Raw genomic sequence first — 21,460 nt, forward strand, 5'->3', positions numbered from 1 at the left:
CCCTTCTCTGAATGTGCTCCAGCATCACAATGTCCTTGAATTATTTGGGTTAGAAAGAATAATGTCATTGAATGGGTTAGGTCAGAAGGGACCTTAAAGATCATCTAGCTTTACCACTTCTGCCATGGGCAGGGACACCTTCTGCTTGACCAGGTTGCTCAGAACCCCATCCAAGATGGCCTTGAACACTTCCAGGGTTGGGACATCCACAGCTTGTCTGGGCAATCTGTTCCAGTGCTCTTCACTGCCCTGACAGTAAAGACTTTCTTCCTGATATCTAATCTAAACCTATGGTACTTGCTGCCCTGAGATGTCGGGGTGGCTGAGCCGTGCTGCTTCTGTGGGTGCCTGGTGTGTGCCCCACCATGGGCACCGAGCACACCAAACTAACCCAGTCACGTCAAGCTGCAGGGCCCAGCCATCAGGGCCCACAGCACAAGCCATGGAGACACAGGGCTGCAGAGGAGGAAAGGGGCTCCAGGGGATGGAAGGTGAGCAGGGTCACCCAGATCTGGTAGCCAACAGCCGCATCTCCTCAGGTTTTATGTGATACCAGGGGTGGAGGATACCCAGCCTCTATAGGCAAGAAATGCCAGGGTCTGACTATTCTTTAAAGCAAAATAAGCTTTTTCTCATGTTTAAATTTATTGTAGTTTATGTTCATGTGATCCTGAGTAACAGGAACTGAGTCAGAGCATAATTTACTTCCCCCATCCTTTTCAGCAGAATCTCTTCTTAGGCTCTTGTTTCCCTCAAAATCTTTAGTTCAAGGTCACTGATGACTTAGTGAAGACAAATTTAGCTCTAGAAAGCCTCCCTGCTGTCACTTACATTTCTGTTTGTGCCTCAGGATGGAAGACGGCAAATGATCTCGTTCCTCACATGAGCATTTTATGGATTTAATTTTGTCTCAGTGAGCTTAAATGAGGAGCTATCCCAGTGCCTTGCCAGAGAGTTGTAAAGGTGCATCCTGTTTCTCTGCCAGCTGCTCTGTGGATAATGACAGAGAAGACTCCCCAGGCATGACAAACACGGGCTCAGTGTACACTGGGCTGGAAACCCCCAGACCTCTATATACCACACTTATCTCCTGTCCTAACTTCTTCAGCACTACACAGAGCCTGGCTGGTCTGTAACCAGCAAAGATCCGTGCCAGTGATTCATGGCTGGCACTGAGTTTCTCAGGACTTGCCTGAGTTACTGGGAGTGTGAAGGGCCAGGTGGGTCAGTGGTGAGCTTGGTGGACACGTGTGCCTGCTGGCTGGCTCCTTGTGTGCTCATTTGCCCCGCTTGCTTTCACCCTGTCCCTTTGGAAAGCTTTTCAAGACTGACATGTTTCAGAGTGTCCAACCCTCTTAGAGATCTCAGAGGTTGGCAGGCATGATTTATAGCTGTCATCTGTTGTCAAATGGAGAGCAGAAAACAATACACCCACCTCACAAATCTACACTGGTACTTTTTTGCAATAGCTACGACTGTGCATGTCAGGTTTCTTACATTGTGATATTGAAATGTCTACATTCTGGTATAGGAACAAAGCTACGTTATTGCTTAGCCATATTTTAATTTAGTGAGCTGGATGCTTGAAATTAAAATTTTAACCAGCATTTAATGTTAAATTCTTAACAAGTAGTTGCACCTACTTCTAAGTGTACTAGCTATGACAAATCTTGCTCTAAAAATAATTGCTGGTGCCATTTATGGTTTTGTTTACAAAGCTCTAATTATAAAGTGCTTTGAGGAAATAAAAAGTATGCTTCTAACTTGGATTTGTTTAATGATGAGCTCTTACACTCTTCATATTTATTGATGTAATTGCAAATTCAAATATGAAGTTTGTAGAACTTAACAATTCGCCAGCACAGACTGCAATATGGCACTTTAGTAAGTTAATGTTAAAACCAGAATTAGGAGTTGTCAGTTATTTCCACATGCCCTGTGTCTCTGTACAGCCATTTTCACATGGGGCAGTGGTGTACAAAGTAAAGTTTCTCCAAGACGGAAAAGACAGGCAAAGCAATGAGGGAACTAGCAATTCCAAAGAGTCCTGCAAAGCTCCCTATACTTCCATTACTTTTGTTTACTTAGTCCATTTGTACTACAAGCCCCTTCATCCCTTTCCTTTCCTGATCCTTGTTACTGTCATTCCAATACCTCCTGGCTCAGAAAACACAGTTTTAAACACTTTTTTTCAACAGCAAAGACTTGGCACCTAAGAATTTCTTGAAAACTTAAAATCACCATTTGATCTTCAGCTTTGAATAACATATCATTAATGGACCCATTAGATGAATGAAGAGAGAGCACCTGAAAGTCTGTCTGTTATTATTGTTATTATCTGAATAAGGATAATATAGGTGCCTGAGAGTAGAAGAGCTACTATTAGCTGTTGTGTGGGTGCTGAATTTTAAAGATTCCAGGACGCTTTCTTATTCTCAAATAAAGAACATTTCAAGGGAGGAATAATAATACAACAAATTATATTTAGGATAATTGCGTTATCATTTTACTGAAGGCTGCCAGTGACCAATCCACTATTGTGGAAATACTGGTGGATATCAGGTAAATTGGGAAGGAAAGCAGTTAGTTTCACCTTCCACCACATTCTTGAAAATTGCTTTTATTATTTTAAAGAGTTGAAGACATCACCTACAATTTATGATAAATGGGAAAAGTGTGACTGTGTGCAACATGTAGGGACAGATATACTACAGTTAATATGTGCTACAACACTCCAGGTACTGGGAAGCTTTAAAAATTTAGATAGTATTAGGCAAACTGAGGTGCCAGTGTTAATGTATTATTTTGAGTACTTTGCCTTCCTAAGATGACACCTCCATCAATGAATCTTCTGGCCCTCCAGCAAAACTGTGTAAGAAATAGTCTATGTTAGCTGCTTTCACTAGATGATAAAAACAAAAAGCATCAGTTAATAAATAGAAGTTCAGAAGGGAGAAAAGGACATTTTCTGAATATTGACATCTTACTGAGTGCCTTTATTTTGTTTTCTTTTGGAAACAGAATTAAATACATGAAAAAGTGTAGAAGAGTTTATATACCTGACTCCAGGCCTGAACACTGAAGTCAGTGAGTGAATGCTGCTGATTTCTGTGGTTAACTGCCAGTAACCCAACTCCAAAGGTATTAATAAGCCTACTGAGCTGGTGAGGATCTAGTCATGCTTAATGTCAGTGGGTAGATTAAAAAATACTTGGTCCTAATTAAACAAGCCAAAGAAGTTTGGAAATTCCTCAGGTGATGGGTCTTGGAAGACAACTATAACATTGCAGTAATGACATTGGTATGTGGATATATCAAAATATGAATTTATACGTACGATATAAACATGAATCTTGACATTAAAAATAATTATTTTTTAAACAACTATTCACTGGAGCAACCTCCCCAGAGACATGGAGAAGTGCCCATGGCTGCATCACAGGAGAGTTTCAAGATGCAATTGGACAGGGTGCTGTATAATTTCACCTGGGCTCCCCTTCTAATGAAAGCTTGGACCAGATAATCTCTGGAGGTTTTTTCCCAACCGGGCTATTCTGTGCTTCTGTGGCACATAGTACAAGATCTGTAGTGAATGTATGTAAAATGTAGAATTGCAATATGAAAGTATGCCAGCTTAGAGGCATGAGAGGTTTCAGCTCTCTCATGCTTGAGTTGCCGTGCCCAGACAAGGCATAGCATAAAGGAGCTGCTTAACTTCAGACATCCTGCCTCAGGGCCCCATACAGCTGAAAAAAAGGCTGTGGTTTTCCACCTTCAGCTCCTCCTGACGTGCTCACAATGACAGCTAGGAAAGCTCTGAAAATGGAACTTAATTATTTTGAGTTAACCTGAAAATTTCTTCTCCATTGTTGAGTTAGCTGGCTAATTGGAGTTCAATGATACCCCAGGCATTACAGAAGTAGCAAGACTGGAGCAGAGATAACTGCATATACCTGATCCAGCAGACTGTTAACCACAATTCAGGGATTATCAATTTATTTCCATCAGGAGAGGAAACAAATGGCAGAGTTGTTTATTACTTTGATAATGTGCTTACTATAAGAAATTACAAAAGGCTACCTTTTAAAGACAGAGCTTTCAAACAACAGCACAATGTTGCATTGGTTTATAGCCAGATCCCCTTTAGTTAGTGCTTTGCCAAAAAATATCTGTTAAACTTTTGATCAAGGTTACATTATTCACAAGCAGGACCATGAAAATAATCATAGGCCTTGGACACCTCTCTTTTGAAGAAAGGCTGAAAGAATTGAGGATTTTCAGTCTGAAGAAGAGGGCTTTTAAGAAGGATAGAGGAAGACTTTTTACCAAAGCCTGTAGTGTCAGGACATGGAGCAATGACTTTAAACTAAAAGAAGGTTGATTTAGATTGGGTATAAGGAAGAAAATTTTTTACAATGAGGGTGGTGAGGTACAGGAATAGGTTGTCCAAATAAGCTGTGGATGCCCCAGCACTGGAATTGTTCAAGATTGGGCTGGATGGGGCTTTGAGCAACCTGGGCTAGTGAAAGATGTCCCGGCCTATGACAGGCAAGTTGAACTAGATGATTCTTTAAAGACCCTTTCCAAACCAACTCATTCTTCAGTTCTGTAGTTCTGCAATGCTGTGACTGTCCAGATTGCTGTTCCTTTTCTTTCATTCCATATTGTTTCTTCAGCATCTCTCATTCTGTCACACACACCCCTCCCTTAGTGAAACTCTTACCTGTATTTGGTTTATATTTCTCAGCATTTTCACGTTTGTTTGTTTGTTTTGCATTATGATATGTATCTGTGTTTTTATTGAAAGTGGCATGGTTTCAGTCATTTGATTTCTTTAGGGAGCTCTATGGTTCCTTAGGGGATCTCTATAGTTTATTATAGCTATCACAAAGGAATGATAACAGTTGTATGTTGCAAGTTCAGTGAGATTTAATCAAATCCACAATGTGTTTTGGAAGAGCTGGGGAACATTTTTCACCTTTCTCTTTTTTTCTAATAGGTAGCTCTTAGAGAAAGAGATGGAAATTTAGGTGTCCCTTGACAATAGGAATTATGATTTTTTAGCATTTTAGCCACTGGATGTCACTAATGATTCACAGAAACATAGAAATCTGTGCACTTTTTCTGAAGGGTAAAAAATTATTTAAAGAGCACAAGATTTGGAGGAGAAACATTTCCATCTGAAATGGGAGCAAATTTTCTTTGCCTGCACTAAGAGATCTGGTTGAGCAGAGATCTGGTTGAGCTTGCCAAGTTTTGTTTAACTTGATGATTTTTAGGGTGGCAAAAAGCCACTCTGTTATAAGATTCTGAGGATCAAAGCCAGCAAAGTTTTATTTCATTTCATTTAAGAGGTGTGAGGTAACCAAGTTGGAAGAGAAACTCTGCATGGGAAAATGTATGTGTGAGTTGTGGTACATATATCATGGATATTGCATGTAATCTTGTACTTACACATGTGGAGCCCACCTAGCAACACCACAACAGAAAAAATAATGAAAAAGGCTCAGATGTGGCATTATTGTATAAACCAATTAAGAGGAAAAATATGCACCTGAGGATTTTAATAAATGTGCTTTGGGATGGCAAAGCATCTTCTGGCCAACATCCTCATAAGTGCCACCACTGCTGTGCCTTTTGCACTGCAAATCTCAAGAATACCAAATGACCTAATGCTGTCATAAATTTTGCATTAAATTAGCAACCCATACAAAACCTGTTACAGATGTGTGTAGGACTTCTAGACTCCTCTTCAAGAAATCCTAGAGAGCGATTTCTATTTATGCAGTGCACATGCCAGCTACCAGACATACCCCAGCTGCTTCAGACTTGCTGTGAATGTACAGATCAGCTTTGCAGCCACTGTGCAAGGGATGCTGTCTGCTGCAGCCCAGGCAGAGGTTTGGCCAGCTCCACTGGCCTCATTCACATTCCCTTTGACTGGAATGCCACGAATTTCCTGACGTACCCAGCTGATCTTCTCAAGCACCACCAGCCCGTCTGCCAGGGGATGCCTGGTTTCTAGAAATTGCAGAAAAATAGCCAGACTCTGCTTTTTCTTCTAAGGGCATAAATGCAGGAAGGAAAGGAGGGCATGCTGATCAAGAAATGAATTTATGAGCAAGAATACAGAGAGATTTTACTATAGATTTAGGCAATGATACTATAAATACAGAATAATCATTCTAGTCTGGGGAGTGGCACACATGTTAAGGCAAGCTGCTTTTATTAATAAACACATATTTGACCAAATTGTCATTTAAGTCTTCAGGGTTTTTTTGCTATCTTGTTTTGAATACTATTATTTTTTGGTTTGTCCATTATAATTTCCATTTTAAAGTTCCATCTTGGTTTCTAAGCTGTAGTCATGTGAATGTTTTTGTGCTTATTAAAGCCCAGGCAGAAGTGGAAGTGATAGTGGCAGTGTATTCAAGGTGACAGTTTTACAGTATGTGTTACAAAACAAACTCAGACAGACTTTAACGAGGCTCAATGTACTAACCACCTTGGTACAACTCTTATGACTTCAGATGGATTATATGAATTGAATAAAAGTTTAGTTCCTTAGCGTGTACAAAGGGACGTGCTGTGCCATGAGGCACAGTCAGTCAATGGGTGCTGAACATAAGAGAGACATCTGTGCTTTTAAGGGACTGATCATTCACAGACACCATACCCATAGCTCTCTTTTATCACTGCTAGGGGCCAAGGACAGACACTACAAGATGTGCTATCAGTTCCTTTGTGGGGCTGTATTCTGGTTTAAGGCCTTGGGAAGCTGAAACTTAAAATCTTAGCCCTGACATTAAGTTACTTTTGATTAGAGACAATGTGCTTACTCTACATGTACATTTTTTGATATACATTCCTGTATATTTTTATAAATTACTCTGCACAATTAGAAACTTTAAATGACATAATTTAAAAAATTAATATCCTCAACTAAAGAAAAAGTGAAAAAACACCTAAAAATAATAATCCTAAACTTTATTCCAGTTAAGCTTACCCAAAGGCTCATAAAAGTCATATTTGATTGGAATTAAGTTTGCCTGTTCTTACCAGGATGCTGTCAGGCTGCATCATTTTTTTTCTGAGAAGGATTCTTAATCCTCATGCAGATGGGAAGTAACAATAAACACCATCTGCTGCAAATTAGGTTACTCTCTTAGCAACGAGTGAGATCAGGCTCTGTCTCAGCCTCCCATTTTCTGTGCTGAAGTACACACTGGCACTTCAGCCTGTAACAGAGCAAGTGATCAGAAACAAAGTGGAAAAAAGAAATGAAAAATTTTTCTTACTTCCCTCTTGGCAAGATTCTTCCTGTCCCTGACAACCCCACAGTTTTATTGCTGTATGCCAAAGGGGCCAAGATCGGCTCATCACCCTATCTTCCTCTGGCTCCTGCTTCTCCTGTGGGAGTGGGAGCAGCATCATGAAGTGCTGGCAATCTCTCATGACTGCTAGGTGCTGGGAGCCAGCCCAAGAAGTAAATAGGATCAGCAGGGGAGGATGGTGTGTCAGTTGAGAGTGGATTTAAAGCTGTCTGCTGCTGGCAGAGCTCTCGGGGAAGAGGGCCAGTGAGACACTGTGCCGGCTTCCCCTGGCAGAACCTGTTTCCTGACTCGGCTGCCCCGTGGGTGCTGTTCCCCTTGCCCTCCCCAGCTCCTCTCCAGGACTGCTCCATGATTAGAGTGTGTCAACTTGTTAAGGACAGCAGGTGTCGGAGCAGACGCTTCTCATTAACTTGGCATGACACCTCTCCACAGAAGATCTCCTGCACCATGACAAGGTGATTTTGAAAGAGAATGGTCTGGGTTTTTCCATTATTTTGTACCCTGTCTGATGAACTTTCTCTGTTGGCAATGTTCACAGTGTCTTGACCAGATTCAGGCAGCTCTTAATTCAAGTGCTGTGCAGATCACAGATTCATACACACTCTTAGAAGATAAAAATTCATGGATTTTAGAAGTCATTTAAAGCATCCTTCTGATGCAGCTATATCAGGAAGTGTTATATTTGCCCTCAAATCACCAAAATACACTTGTAGTTAAAGGACTCAAGTTTGACTCATTACCAGGGGAAAGTTCTCTCTGCTCCTTATTCAAATGTTTGTGGAAAAACCTGCACATCTTGACAGTTTCAAGAACTCATAGAAATAATGTTTGTGTCATTCCTTTTTTGTATTTGTCATACTATGGTTTCCAGTTAATGCACAGGTAGGTGAGTGTCAGCACGATTAGTCACAGGGAACCAACCTTTTTTAATACTCTCAGAAAATTTTACTGGCTCTGTATTGGATTTGGTAAATTAACACTGGTGGTACTCCTAAAGTTTAAGACTCAGCTAAATACTAAAAGCCATATAGAATATTCAGTTCTTCTATGATACATCTCCTGAGCATGTACAGATGATAACCTCCTGGGAAGGGTACCTGTCATGAGCACATGTCCTGCACCGTCCACATGGTCATGTGCTGCTCCTGCAGGCCAAGCACTACGCATCTAATCTACTGATGCTTTGAGGAAATATCCCCATTTCCAGACATACAACATGCTGGTTGGAGCTAGTGAGAAATAATGCCAGCTGCCCAAATGTGAGAGATCCCTTCATTATATGCAAGAAAAGATTTTGAGTGGAAAGAGACCATACCTGAGACAGATGGTATCCTGAACTACACATAGGGCTGCCTTTGTCTAATGCTGTACAGATAGAGGGGGGGGGAAATACCCAAACTACAAGACTGTGATTTTCAATCTTCATTCTGTCCTTCGGCTAGTTTTGTCAGACTCTCACTTGGGCTACCAAATAATTTACACACGGCAATAAATGATTGGACACAAGCTCATATTTTCTGTTGATTCTACCATTTTCTGCTTGTCCTCTGCCATCTAATCTTAAGAAATGGCTCTTGTCAGGACACTTGTGCAGCCAAGTGCCTTTGATAAAAAAAGTTTTTCTCTGGCCTCAGCTGCAATACAGAAAAATATTACAATTGCAGATGAAATTTTTCAATCATAGTTTTATGGAGCTTTTGGTTTAGATAACTTACAACATTTTAAGGGACTGCATATTTAAAATCCATACTTGAGGCTTCTTATGCATCAGATCCCTACAAATGGACCACATTTAGCATCTGAAAAGCAAGGCAGGCACAATCATGAGTCATTTATTAAAAAGTAGGACGTATCTGTGCTTTACCAGTGGTGTAATTATATGCACTGGGTTAAGAAAGTTCTCTTTATTAAAAAGAATTTTTAGCATGCACCCTCCCGAGATACAAGGAAAGAAATTAGCAATAGAAATTACCTGATTGGTCATTAAGTCCATCCCTTCACAGCAGGATAATTGCTGTGCAATAAAGAACACAAATCGCTCCAATAAGCTTACATTTGTCATGGGGAAGACTAAAGTCAAGATAGGATTTCTTTATACAGATTAAAAGGATTTGTCTTGATGAAGTGGTTACCATTTGTTATACAAAAAAATAAATCTTTGTGCCAGAAAGGCAATGCCCAGCCTGACCCAGTTCTTCAAATGCAAGAATTGTGTTTTCATCTTTTCCAATGTCTTTGAGAATACAGTTCCTGTGAGATATGGAAAAGATGTGCAATGGAGATTGATTAGAAACAGGAGCGCTAAATATCTTTTGCTATGAGGAACTACTACTCCTCCCTTACTAATCAAGGTTACTGGCATTGTCAGCTTTCTGAGAAAACACATGTGGTCCTATTCTGCAAATTTTGCATGAGGAGCACTGGATATATGGAGCTTTCTGTGGGGGCTCCCCAAACCCACACTAAATGTCAGGATGGAGGGCAGGGTTCTGGCATGCCCACACAACATTGCCTGTGGCCTTGCTCTAAACTGACAGAGCCAGTTACCCCTGGGTCACGCCACTGTGGGGGAGCTGCCAGTGTGAGGGAGGCATTTATATCAGCTGCTCTCACTGCTCCCACACCTGCTGCTTGATGGCAGTTTTCATTAAAATCTCACAATGCAGCACTTGTTTCCTTGAGTTTCTCTTTCATTTCTCTTCATCATAGCCGAGTGGCAGAGTGAGCAACAACTGTTTTTCAGTACTTGGATGAATCCTTGGGGACATGTACAGGGGATGAGGCATATATATATTTGATTGACAGTTAGAGAAATTAGAACTTCTCAGATTGAGATCAGAGTTGCACACCTCCCTAATGCAGGGTGCAACCCAGAGCATAGCTGACAGGTGTTTTTGAGAGTGTTCTCTGGGTTGCTGTCTTTAAAAAGTCGTGGCATTGAGGAAAGCCCCATAACATATTGAGTGTTACTTTGCATTTTAGAATACTTGTATCTCAGGAAAGGAGAGCAAAAAACAGAGGTAGAAAAATAACGAAGGAGCCAGAGTGGTCTGATCTTACTAAATAATCCCATATACAGATGCTGCTAAGGTGCCTGAGAGTGCTGTGTGAAGAATTTGAGCTAATGGAATCACAGGAGATGAACCTGGGAGAGTTACGGTACATCTGGAAATGCCAAAGAAGGAGGATTGAACTCAAGGGAAAGAATAGTTCCTGCTTCAACTATGGGAGAAACTCATGAGGAAAACAATGATGCTGTAATATTTTAATCCTTTCTGAAGCTCACCTCTAAATTGTTGCCTTCAAAATTTTTGGCAGCACTGAGTCATCTGATGCTCTGTGATGACAATTTCCCTCACTGTTCACAGCTTGATTCCGCTTGACCAGGTACCTTAGATCACCTCCATTGCCTGATTGGTTTTGTGCACTCCTGAAGTCTCATAAGCTGCATTTCACATAGCTGTAGTGAGTGATTCCCAGCTGGGTATGTTGTCATCCACAGCAATGACATTGTTTGATAAAGAGAGAAAAGAGCCTGGGAGAATTTTCAAGGTAAAAGTACATTTTGAGTAGATATAAATAGACTAAAGCTATCATCATACCTGCCTCTCTTCTCTAAAGTCCTGCAGATCACAGGCTCTAAGTGGCACACTCAGCAAGGACAGGAGAATACAGAAGAAAGGAACAAGTGCTGCGGGCAGTTTAAAAAATACAGGGTTTAAATTTATTTTTGAGTCATAGACCCTAAACCATGACTATTTTGTGCAAGTTGTGAGTTCAGCCGTGAAAGCACCTTGGGTCACCTTGCTACAAATAAAACTCATTGCTATTTTCTCCCATTGTCTCATAAAGTATGACAGGTGAAATTTCAGTTCTGCTTTGCTGTTCCAGCTCTCTCACATCCTGCAACCTCCATGTCCTAAAATGTTTTCTCTAGTCCCCTCTTTAAATTAAAAATGTTTCTAATTCAGGTTTTGGGGTTTTTTTCTCAGATGATAGCCGTTGCTACAGGAAGTCTGATTGACAGCAGCTAGCCTCACATTCTGTCTTTGATGGTGTCTAAAACAATAAGAATATTTATTAAATCCCTGAAAGATACTCTACTGAAATCTTGCCCTAGATAATACTCAAAGGGACTCCGATGCCTCAAAGCAAGTTAGCAACCTGAGATGTCAAAAAAATCTCTTCTTATGCCAAAAAATTGATTGCAATAACTTAAGGAAACAAAAGAGCAAGTCTGGGGCTTACAGTTAGACCCAGCCTCAGCGAGATCCAGTGACTATCTCAGCCTTGTGCTTATAAGGACCCTGCCACATGCCAGACCCTTCATTCTATCAAGCAAGCCCTCTTGGAGAATTTAACTGAAGATAATTGAAGATCCCTTTCCCTTGGAAGGAAGGACAGCTTGATGGGCACTGTAGCACAATTAGTAGTGATGCTGGAGCAACAGATGTGTTCTTGTGGGACGTGGTGGGTTTGCAGCTCCCAGATCTCTTCTGCAGTGCCCCATGCAAACACTGAGCCCACATTAGGATCAGCACTGCCCAGTAAAAGTCCTGGTGAGGCTTGGGAAGCAGGTACAATGTGGAGTGGCACACTGGAGGTGAGTAAAGAGAACATGGGAGAGGCAGAAAGGATGAAAACAGTCATGGGATGGACTCTCGCCACATGGGTAAAGGTAAATGTGTTTATTTTAGGACAACTTAGAGTTCTGAATCCAAGTTTGACAGATGGCCCAGTTTTATTTCAGGCCAGTCTTTACAGCAGGCATTCACTCCTCACCAGAGAAGGAGGAGAATTTTTTTCAAAACATCTGAGCTGACAGGGCCAGCTGGAAGCAGATAGCATGGAAAAGGGAAAGCAGACTTTGAACTGGTCTGCAACCAGCTTAGATGATGGCAATAATATAATTTGTTCATTCAACTCAGAGGCTTTGCAGAGACCAGTGTCTCATTAGCATCCCAACTTATCTTTGTGACCCTAGGACAAAATATCTACTTGCATTTCTTGCACTGACCTCTCAGATTTTTTTTTAGTTCATTTTGCTGTTGTTTTTAAATAGGGCATAAATGCTGTAGCAGCATTTGCCATTTATTATCCTCCACCTCATTCAGATTATGGCTTGCAGCTTTTGCTCACTGGGGAAGTTTGCATAATAGTTTCAGTTCACTTGTTAACAGTAATTATTTTTTCCAGTCTCTCTTTTGATGTAAGCTGAATAGCTTGGCCTCTAAGAGATGTAATTAGTGATTCCTGCAGTTTGCTATGGAACGGGGCAATAGCATCATTAAATTCAAGATAAGTCTTAACTCGGCGTTTCAGATGCTCACATAATGTGTTATGCAATAAGGCAATAAAAGCTGCACAATCCTGCCCTTTGGAACTTTCCCCCAGTTATTTCTCCCCACAGCTTCAATGCAGAGAGGAAACACAGGTTTCTCATTTCAGATGAAAGGACATCAGCTGCTCAGATAGCTCAGCTGGCATGTGCTTGGCTTGTGTGACATGGGATGAGACAGCACAGTTCCCCCTCTCCCCTCACCCTTTTGTCCATGCAGCTCATGGAATCTGGGTATAACCTGTGCAGCAGCAAGAATGAGATGTGATCCTAACACAAGAGAAAGCCAATAAATACTCCCAATTTATTCGGATGAATTGTATCTAGAGAAGTCAGGCCATTCATTCAAGAGGCTTATAATTTACTCTTTCCTCTCAGCTTGTTGATTGTCTTCTCTGGAAACCCATTTACTGTAACAACAACACTTGAAATTTTTTTAGCGTTTACTCTCAGTGGATCTTAAAATTCTTAGTGTTATTTAAGTCTCATCTCACTCCTCTAAAGAAATCCCTATGATATTAATAGAAATACCTGTTACTTACCTCATAGGGAAACCAAAGCACAGAAATTGTAATGTAGTTTGTGTATGGCTGTGCATAAAGTAAATGATAGACCAAAAAACTGATCTCTAGGATCATGCAGCTTTACCAATTCCCTACCTGTCTGTCTTACTTCAGTAAGAAAGGAAATCAGTAAAAAAATCAAATCACATGGAAAAAATAGAATTTTATTTAGTAATATTAAAATCTACAGTTTAAAATATTATTTACTATTTTCATTTTATTCATACCCTTTCTTTGCAGACAACTAAAGATGATTTTAAAGTAATGGTTCCTGAAGTTTATGTAAAATCTCCTTTAAAAATCCTTTTTTTGGGACTGTCCTTTTCTCAAAGTCATATGGCAAACCTCTGACAGAAATCCAGACTGCCATGAAGATTGATAGGACACTCCAACATAGGAGACAGGAGCACATTTTTAACAAATTTCAGTCCTATCCAGGGCTGTTATGCAGAAGTGCATAACACACAAAAAAAATGGCAACTACACCAAAACTCATCACTATTTTTTTCTGTCTTCCCTGACCTGAAAGCAATCACATAGCTGGCTGGGCACCTCAAATGTTTCTTATCAAACCATCAGTTCTTCAAACCATGCAAAGCCCACACAGTCGTTCTATGACTGTTCCCTCAAGTGGGGGCATACATACAACATGTGTCCATTCTACAACCAGAATTTTTAATAAGATTAATGCCTTGTCCTGCTGATATTCTCAGAAAGCAGAGAATAGAAATGTTCTTTTATTTCCTTGTGTAGCCTTTATTGACTTATTTTTGTGTGGTGTATCTCTTGCCTACATACATATTGTGAAATGCAGTAATGGTCTCTTCCCGCCTTCCCTTTCACGTGTTTTCCAACAGTTTTTTCTTCCTGTTCTCTCCACCCTTCCATTCCAATTCTTCATTTTAACGTTCCTAGGAGAATTACCTAGATATCCCAATGGATTCTGGGACAGATTTAAGATCCATTTTAACCAAGGGAAATCTCTCAATTTCTGCTGTAGATAGAAATAGCGTATCAGGAACTGGCGGCTGGCATATCTGGTGTCTTATTCCAGAGCACAGATCACACACTGGAATTTGGCAGCTCTGTCCCATATGCTGATTTTTATCTTTGCAGAGATACAGTTCATTTGTAGGCCTTGTACATGTTTCCTAATTTCTGAATTAGCCAGAGCTCTTTTAATTTTAACATCCAGACTGTCTAGTAAACATGCCTTATTACAGCAGTACCAGTATTCCCTGGAAGATAATATCCATTTCAATTTTTGCTTTTTTGGACAGGCTGCATCTTGCCTAAAACCTAAAACCCAGAATCAATTTTTTAAAGAGTACTTTTACATTCAATTGATTTTTCTGTTGTATCTAATGTTTGAGGCTTTTAGTTCATTATTCTTGCTGTGGCCAATAGGCAAGAGGAATTCCTCTAAAGCTTGTTACCAGAGGGATCAAGCCCAACTTCTTAGGGTGATTTATGGAATGTGCATGGCTGTACTCAAGTGACTGATCCTCTGTTTCTCTTCCCCACAACTGCCTGTCCCACTGATGGATACACATTATTGGGATCTGTGATGTGAGAAGGACTGTGTAGTGTGTCTCTTCCCAGCTTTGTTTTTGCCAAAAAGAAAAAAACAACAGGTGAAAATCTCTGATTAGGTTGGGAGCAGAGACTGTTCTAGTGACATACGTGAAGAGCAGCTCCACTTGCATTCCCAGGAAGATCAGCTACCAATAGACGATAATTAGTTCATTAGCATCCCCATTAGAGTCTGACAGCATGTGATTAAGCTGCAGAGAGCACAGTGTAGGAGCCAGTCGACAAGCTAGGAGGAAGCCACCCAAACCACTCTGAAGAAGTCTGCCAACAACAGAGCATTGGGAGATACCGCTGAGGTGTCAACACAAGTCACAAGGAGATGGATTGGACATCCCACTGGATCTGAGGGAATGTGAAAGGTTGATTGGCTTGTTCTCCACTTTCTCAATATCTTCTTTCACCACTCCCCTCAAAACCCCAAACTTTTAATTGATTGCCAACATGAAGCAGTTCCATGTAGAGCACTGCTCATGTCTGGATGATAAATGCCATGGTCTTTCTTTCTCTCTTCTCCTTAAACCATGGTTTAGTGACTAGCAGCTCCGAGCAGCACAGCAAGGCACAGATGCAGACAGATGTTCAGGAAGGCAGGGCCCATAAGCTGACCCCAGAAGAGTGTCACAGACAAGGGAATTGTGACTGCCCTGGTGTTTGGGTGGTAGCTTTGGTCCTGTGGCTGTTGCAAGCTGTCATACTACCCTGGGATCAGTATCTCACCCAGAACAGGTTTCTGTGTCCTTATAAAAACCTATGTAAAATAACTGGATAGGGAGTTTTTGAAAGATCAGCTGTGGGGATTATTCAACCATTCATTGCTAAGATAAGATTTTCTTACACCTCTATCTTCTATTGTCTTAGAATAATTTTGTTACTACAAGAAGGCACTACCCAGTACTATTTCTTTTATTTTTTTGCTCTCTTTCAAGTTATAAACTGTGTTGCTGATGGAAAAACCATGTCTTCTTACCTATGACATAGATTCTCTGCATTAGCTGTAAGTCTTTTGACAACCAGAATAGAAAATAATCTGGACTTCATTCTGTTTCACAGAGGGGGAAAGGTTATTTGCCTTATAGTTCCTCTGTTTCCTAGGACCTGCAAGGCTCCTCTCACTGTGTGAGAGGTGGATAAGTGCATCACTTCTGCATGTTTCTGCCTTGAATAGCTGCACCATACCCAGGACTCAGCAGTGGAGGTGTGCAGAGGTTCAGATGACACTAGCAGCTGCCTGGCCCAAGCCCACTTGCACAGGCACTTCCACCAGCCATGCTCTGCCCTGTCCAGTCAAGCCACCTGGAAAAAGAGCTTAAAACAGACCAGAGCCCCTTTTCTTGTTGTTACAATTTCCCACTCTTCTCAAAGGCAGAGGGCATAACCTTGCAAGTCAACATACACACAGAGGCACAAATCCAAAGGGTAGCATGCCAAAATCCAGAATTGGAATGTCCCTTTAGGACAATGTAGCTGCTAAAAACACCTCCTCCACAATCACTAAAGATTGCATTGTATTAGTTATTTTACACTCACCTAGGGAAATATCTTCTCCATGCCTTGCCTATTGCAATGACTTTGCAGTTTGTGAGAGGCCTAAGCTTTATTGATTTGAAGGATTTGTTACAGTATACTGACCTTTTTATTTTTAATGAAGTGGCCTAAGAAAATTCTGGCAGCTATGTTTTAGCCATTTTTTCCCCCAGTGTGGCTTAGGCATTATTTTTCCTGTAGTTACCTCTCTTTTATGAGAAGCATAAATCATCAGTTGTATAGCACTGTACTGGGGATACAACCTTCAAAAATGTGAGAAAGAAGCCAGTTACTGTAGAAATTATTTTGAATAGCTACAGAAAGCTGCCTTCATATGCCAGACTTAGCTGCCTTGTCAAGACATTAATATTTTGTTGGTAAACCCTTTCTTTTTTCTTTTAATCTATATTTTTAGTTCAGAGGCTATACTGATTTTACAGAAGACTAATAATGAACTAATCCAAACCATGTAAAATCAGGGCACAAAGTTATACAGAAAAAGCAATGAAAAGGAGAAAAAACATGAAAAAGCATATTGTGGCAGGGACTGAGTTCCTATCGCTGCCTGTAAGTAAGTCTGCCTGACACTTCCCAGATAAGACTGCTTTCTGTTGCCTGTAATTATATAACTCTTTAGCTGTTTAGGATGAAACATGCCTTGCTGGGTGACTGCCACAAATAGATTTATTTCTTTTTTTTCTTTTTTTTTTTTTTTTAAGCCAGTCAAATACTCAATAACAGAAAAGAAACCACAGGGAAGCTTTCTCTGATGTTCATCATCTGGAACAGTAAATTCCAGAATGGCATCCTATAAACCAGGACCATCCAGAAAAGCCTTTTTAATGGATTATTATATATGTTGCTATTGACATAAGCAAATAAAAAAAACCTGCCTTCTTCTTTAACCCAGGTAGCAGTTCTCTATCCTTGGAAACCTCAGTCTTATTCAGTGACCTATCCATTTTAAGAACCCACTGTTTCTGTGATGGGATGTGACAACTTCTCAGTTTTGCAAGACAGTGCAGTACATCAGATCTATTTTTCTGAAACTGAGGACAGCAAAGGTGACTGGCTTTGCTGGTGATGAAGATGAGAGACTAAACCTCTCTATGTATTTTGATCCTTGCAGAGGCAGCTGTAGTCAGTGTTGTGAGCTACAAATGCAGCGGCAGATCTTTTGGTGAGGAGGCAGACAGCTTTGCATGTTAACTTCACAAGGTGACTGTTCCTTTGTGCTTTGAGAGCAGTACTCCAGAAGTGCCTTATGAATCCACCTGTCAATGGCTCAGATCCCTTTTACAGAAGGATGAGTTGTGTAAAAGCTGTCCCTCTACCCCCCTGTGCCTCTCCATCTCTTTCCTCAGCCCTCAGTCCAATGTGTGTTTGAGGCTCATTCTCGTCCATCAGTTCAAACCATGTCCACTCTTTGTTTGCTGTGAGGGATGGATGATTCCTGTTTCTGTAAATGCTGCCCACATCCCTTAGCTCCAGCTCCCTCTACAGAAAGCAAATAACAAAAAGTTTCCCTGAGGTCTGTGATCAGTGACCTGCTTTGGCTGGGTAACTCAGGTCTGCAATTTATGATAGACTCAGACCTCATTTCCAGTGAATGGAAAGTACCAGTGGACCAGTCTGAGGCACACATCCCAGAGAAAAGCCACAACAGTTTTAGGGACTGATCCTCTCTTCTCTGAAGTGTTTATGGGTGTCATGGTTTAACTCCAGCCAGCCACCAAGCCTCAGTCAGTCAGTCAGTCAGTCAGTCAGTCAGTCACTCACTCACTCACTCACTCACTCACTCACTCACTCACTCACTCCCTTCCCCACCAGTGGAATTGGGGACAGAACAGGAAGGGTAAAAGCAAAACAACTCATGACTTGAGTGTAATAGGAAAAGCAAAAGCCATGCATGCAAGTAAAGCAAAACAAGGAATTAATTCACTGCTTCCTATCGGCAGGCAGGTGTTCAGCCATCTCCTGGATCCCCCTTCTCATTCTTCCCCCACTCTATATACTGAACATGATGCCATGTGGTCTGGAATTTCCCTTTGGTCAGCTGGGGTCACCTGTCCTGGCTGTGACTCCTTCCAACCTCTCTTGCACTCCCAGCCTCCTTGACAGCATGGCCATATAAAAAGCAGAAAAGGCCTTGGCTCTGTAAGCCCTGCTCAGCAATAACAAAAACATCTCTGTGTTATCAATCCTGTGCTCTGCACAAATCCAAACACAGCTCTGCACTAGCTGCTGGGAAGAAAATTAACTCTACTGCAGTCAAAACTAGCACAATGAATTATATAAGTGGATAAAGGGCACAGTGCCTTTGCAGGAGACACTCACATCTCAGTTTTATTAACAATGGAGGAAAACACTCATGACATAAACAAACTCACTGAAGCCATACTTTTTCAAAGCATGACTTCTGAAGCTGAAGAGGTGCTGAGCTTTTCTCTCTTTCTTTTTGCATTCTCAGGGCATCCTTCTGCAACTATTGGGAGTCAAAAGACATCAGATTTGTCCTTGTATGAGGTAGAAAATATTTTCTTCTTGAGTTCTGATATTCTGGTTAAAGTCACATTTTTAATATAACTTTCAGCAGTCATTCCTTGTATACATACCATTGGCAGTTCTAATCAACTAAACAAAGCTGAAAAATCAGCTGGATTGCAGCTGGATTCAGAATGCTGGTCTGTAAATATATCCCAAGCTGAAATTTTGTTAGCAATAAGATTGATAAGAGTTGTTAGATTTTGTGCAATTTTTGCAGCTCTTGCCTTCAAATCTTGATTTGATACTAAACATTGGAAAATAAAATATTTGAAATAGATGTCTCAAAACCATGAATCTGATGCTTTGATTGTCTGAATTTACTTGTCACATGCTCTTGCATTTTGTCAGATTAAATTATTATTATTATTATTATTATTATTATTATTATTATTATTATTATTATTATTATTATTATTATGCAAACCTCATCAATTTCCAAGCTTCTGGTAGCATTACTATCAGAAAAAGTTGTGCCTTCCTACCACTTTGGGTGAACAGAATTGAGCTGGATTTTGTTTCATAAGAGGTAGTTGATGAAATTTCCAGACTGCAGAACTTCAGAGAGATGTTGTTCATTGTGATTCAGTAGCAAAGGGAAAGATGAACATTTCCATCTGACATGACATACCCCACCATTCAAAGTCTCATTTCATGAACTTTCACGGCACCCTTTCAAAACACAGTGTACCAGACAATTTTAGAAATGAAAGCCAATGCCTGTACACAGACAGTTCCTCTTGCTGGATTAAAGACATGCATGCCTAATGCTGTGACTAACACTTCCCACCTTATGTCCTGAAATGCAGCATCCTGTTCGGATCATCCTTTGCTTCCTTTTTCTTCTCCGTGGAGTTATATAAACAGCTTTTGTCTCTTATGGCAGTTTCGGCTCATTGCATTCGGAGCATGCCTGTGGCAACTACTACATGTAGCTCAGATTTCCTTCTGCTGCCATCTGCTTTCTACACCTGATACAAAGCCTGGCCTGTTGGTAGAATCACTGTGTGTGCTCTGTTTTTCTTCCACAAGAATCTGTTATTGTTCCCCAGAATCGCCCATCTCAATCACATCCATCAAGGATTGGGGGTGCTGGTGGATGAGAGGCTGCACATGGCCCAGCAATGTGTGTCTGCAGCCCAGAAAAGCCAGATGTACCCTGGGCTGCATCCAAAGCAGCATGGGCAGCAGGGCCAGGGAGGGGATTCTGCCCCTCTGCTCTGCTCTTATGGGAACTCACCCAAGGGCTGCATCCAGGTCTGGGATCCTCAGCGCAGCAGGGACCTGGGCCTGCTGGAGCAGGTGCCCGAGGAGGGCAACAAAAAAAGTCCTAGGGCTGGAGCATCTCTGCTATGGAGAAGGGCTGAGACAGCTGGGGTTGTTCAGCCTGGAGAAGAGAATGCTCTGGGATACCACAGACTGTAGCAGCCTGACAGTCCCTAAAGATGTCCTACGAGAACCCTGGGGAGGGACTTTTCAGCAGGGTCTCTTGTGATAAACCAAGGAGCAAGAGTTTTAAACTTAAAGAGGGTCAATTTAAATTAGATATAAGGAAAACTTCTTATAATGTAGTAAAACACACACAGATTCCCCAGACATGCCCCATATCTGGAAGCATTCAAGGTCAGATTGTATGTGGCTCTGACCAATCAGATGTAGTTGATGTCCCTGCTCATTGCAGGGGGGTTGGACTGCACGACCTTTAAAGGTCCCTTCCAACCCAAACTGTTCTATGATTCTATGTGACTTGTTTATTTAATGTTCTCCAGTTTATTTATAGCTCATTTGAAATCATCAGCAGCTCCTCCCTCATGCTGCAGAGTATTTGACCATAGAAGCTGGTTCACAAAATTGCCCTGAGCAGGATGGCTCACAGAGATGCTTATGTTAACTCCACATCCAAATAGCTGGGTAACAGAAGGTCTAAATAAAATTCCTTCTTGCCTGGATTTATTTTTTGGATGGGATGGTTCTGCACTAGACATGCAATTTCTGCACTTAAAAATACCATTGTCTCTTTGGAGGCTGCTTTAATTGCATACTGAAAGTACCTGAGCTGGAGATTGTGTTTACTTGTCTCCATTGTCAGCATAAAGATGCTTTTGATCAACAGTTTCTGTATAACCTTTTTAATTACTGGAGGGTGCTTGTACTGGGTCAGAATAAAGACAGCTCTAACTTGACATCATGTCTCTGATACTGGCCAATAGTGGCTACTTAGAAGAAGAAATTGAGAAAATGGCAAATATGAAACAATCTTTATTCTATTTACTGATGCATCAGCATGAAGAGCTGCAGGTTTTTGGACTGGGAGGATTTTTTATCTCCAAGATTTAACTGAGCTTATATTAAATATCCAATGGCCAACTTCCACACTAATGAATAAATCTAGCAGGGCTTTTTTAACCCACTCTTGCTTTTGTCTCCCAAACACCTCCCGCACAAAGAGTTACATGGTTTCATTACCTGCTGTGCAAAAAAAGCACTTACATTTTTATTATTTATATTTGCTACTGGCTATTTTGGTTTTGTGCACCTTTATTCTTTCATTATAAAAAGCAATG

This window comes from Zonotrichia albicollis, chromosome 3, assembly GCF_047830755.1.
Source record: "Zonotrichia albicollis isolate bZonAlb1 chromosome 3, bZonAlb1.hap1, whole genome shotgun sequence".
Taxonomy (NCBI): domain Eukaryota; kingdom Metazoa; phylum Chordata; class Aves; order Passeriformes; family Passerellidae; genus Zonotrichia; species Zonotrichia albicollis.